A 3,172-nucleotide genomic window follows, 5' to 3' on the forward strand; every position below is an offset into this window, starting at 1 on the left:
GGTTATGCAATTTCCAAGCAGAAATTCTTCCCTGTAAAATAGACAGAGCCATTTGAATAGGGCCTAAGTAGGAGAAACAGCAAATTCTGTATTGTGAGGCAAACATAGCAAAATCCTTTGCTGTATAAATTCCACTGGACTGGGAAGTATATAGGTATGAGGTAACTTTTTTGGACAAATTTCGAACTAAGATACTCCTATTTCTAGGTATGTGCTCAGGAAAAATTCATGCAAATGCCCATGGGATGTTTGAAGGAGCATTTTTCAGAATAGATCAGACTGGAAATGACCTGAGTCACCATAGCAGTAGAATGTATAAATAAAATGTAATGTGTTCACACAGGAATATTTTATTGGAAGGAAAATTAATGAACTATATATAACATCTAACAAACATAATTTTGAATGAAGAAATATCACAAAAATAATATATGCAGTGTGGGTCCATTTTTATAAAGTTTGAAAATGAACCAAACAAAGCTCTATTTTTAGGAATGAACATGTAGTAGTCAGAATTATAAAGAATAGTAAAAATATGTTTACCATAAAACAGGATGGAGGCAATCGAGAGTGGAGAGGCTACTTGGAAAGGACACATAGGAAGTTTTTAGGGTACTATGAATGATCTATTTTCTGATGTAGATGGTAGATATACAGCTGCAATTATATTCATTCATTCATTCATTCAGACACTCCTACTGAATTTTTGAATTTGTTATCATAATTTTATATGATCCTTTTCTAATTATTTTCATCTCACCTTTATCTGTCCTTTGTCTCCTTTCTAATCCCTAACTTGTTTTCTCTCTCCTTTCCTTAAATAAACTCCTGAAGGGAGTCTATCTTTTTGGTCTTCTCACTGAACTAGGTTTTTAGTTATACATATTATTTCTACTTTTCTTTTTATTTTAACAATTTCAGCTTTTATCTTCATTAATTACCTCATTTTATGGGAAATTCTTTTGGAAAATTGCCAGTTGGGGTCTAAGGACATCCAACAATATGCAATGTTAACTATTTTTCCTTCTTATAAGAATAGATTCACAAATTTTGGCCATTGATCTTAAGCAAGGTGGGCCAAGTCAATGTACCCTCTTCCTATCAAATATCCACATATTTTCAATACGGTATAATTCTTATATACAAATCACCTGTGCTATGGTTTGAATGTTTATGTCCCTCCAGAATTCATATGCTGGAATCCAAACCCTCAAGGTGATGGGGACTTTGGGAGGTGATTAGTTCATCAGGGTGGAGCTCTCATGAAGGGACAAGTGCTCTTTTAAAAGGGATCCCAGAATGCTAGCTCACCCCTTCTGCCATGTGAGCACAAAGCAAGAAGTTGGCAGTCTGCAACAAGAAGGGAGAACTCGACCTCACCAGAACTCAGCCATGATGGCACCCTGATCTAGGACTACCCATCCTCCAGAACTATAAATAGTAAATTTCTGTTTTTTATAAGCCACCCGGTGTACGGTAATTTGTTTGGCAATCTGAACAGACTAAGATAGTCTGCTTTAGTCTATGTACCCCTAATCCATTAGCTCTGTCCCTTTATGGTCTATCGGGATCACTGCTCTGATATAGATGACAATCTAAAAGGACTATATGTCAAGTGGCCTGGAGACCATTGACAGTAAAGTCCATCGTAGGTAGTAATCACTACACTCGGAAATGTTATAAAGGGGTCAGAATATTTCTGTCTACTACACCAATTTCATGCAAAGGCTCAGCTACAGCTGAGTATACCTACAGGCTGTGTATACCACCTCTGTCTCTATAAATTCCTGATCACAGGTAAACAATGATAACATTGGTGCCCCAGACCATTTGGACAACTGGGGATAAATCAAGAGAATTCATATGTCAATCATGAGCATCACATACAGAGGAAAAATTAACTATATATTACATATAACACTTAGCAAATTACAGGGACCAGACTAGGTGTTTGATAAATGCCACCAATCCATGTGTGCCATTGTAGTCACCACTTCCCCATGTGATGTGGGGACTCTGTGTCTTTGTATAGGTGTGCTCTGACACTCTAATGCCTTGCTCCACCTTTGTCACCTGATAAACTCCTCTCATCCTTCCGAGAACTCCCTACTCATCCTTCCCTCCTTGGTACTCCTGCAGATACTCGGCAGTAGTTCCACCATGGATCTAGGGAAATCTTTACAGACAGAGCACTGAAGTGTCCAGAGCAGTTGTTTTCAAACTACAGGAAATCAGGGAAGGGCTCCTAATCATTTAAGACAACAGAAGGCCTGGGTCCGCCTTAGACACTGAACCTCAGAGGTTCAGAGCACTCTCCATGCTCTGGAATGCCTTTCTTGAAATTTTCTGAGCCCCTTCCAGTGCCAGGGATCAGCCAGGACCAGCAGCGTCATCCCGGCCAGATGCCCAAGCCTGGAAAAAACTGCTCGGGTCCCATTTCTTCCATTTGGGGTGCTCAACAATCCTCTACCCAAGGAACCCTCGGACTCATGCCTGTGGAGCTGTCCTGGGACCCTGTGTCTGGGTCTGGTTCCAAGGGAATGGCCTGGCAAGTGGATCACTCTCACTGTCCGGAGCAGTATTTCTTCCACAGGATCACGTGAGGTAGGATTGCCAGGGTGGTGCCGATATGCTGATTTTGGTTGACTCGAATTGTTTGTATGGACAGGGGCCTCCCAAGAAAATATTTGCTTGGGTAGAATTCCCCATTGAAGACAGCTGCTCTAGGGATTTTCTTGGTTGGGAAGTTTTTGATTGCTGATTCAATTTCCTTTCTAGGTACAGATCTATTGAGATTTTCTATTTCTTCCCGATTCAGTTGTGGTAGGTGATGTGTTTCTAGGGATTTGTCCATTTCATCCAGGTTATTCAATTTGTTGGCATACAACTTTTCAAGTACTCTCTTATAATTCTATTTATTTCTGTAAAATCAGTAGTAATGCCTCTTCTTTGATTTTCAATTTTAGTTATTTGAGTTTCCTTTTTTCTTTGTCAATCTAGCTAAAGGTTTGTCAATAATATTGTTGATCTTTTCAAAGACCAACTCTTGATTTTTCAAGATTTGTCATTGTGGACGGGCGCGGTGGCTCACGCCTGTAATCCTAGCACTCTGGGAGGCCGAGGTGGGTGGATCGCTCAAGGTCAGGAGTTCGAGACCAGCCTGAACAAGAGC

General features: G+C 40.1%; 1 protein-coding gene across 1 annotated transcript in view; it reads right to left on the reverse strand.

Annotated features, from left to right (window-relative positions):
- Nucleotides 1–3,172, reverse strand: part of LOC105813827 (schlafen family member 12-like) — a 25,511-nt gene that overhangs the window by 5,538 nt on the left and 16,801 nt on the right. The window lies entirely within an intron of this gene.

This window comes from Propithecus coquereli, unplaced genomic scaffold (genome assembly GCF_000956105.1).
Source record: "Propithecus coquereli isolate 6110/MARCELLA unplaced genomic scaffold, Pcoq_1.0 Scaffold291, whole genome shotgun sequence".
In the NCBI taxonomy this organism is placed as follows: domain Eukaryota; kingdom Metazoa; phylum Chordata; class Mammalia; order Primates; family Indriidae; genus Propithecus; species Propithecus coquereli.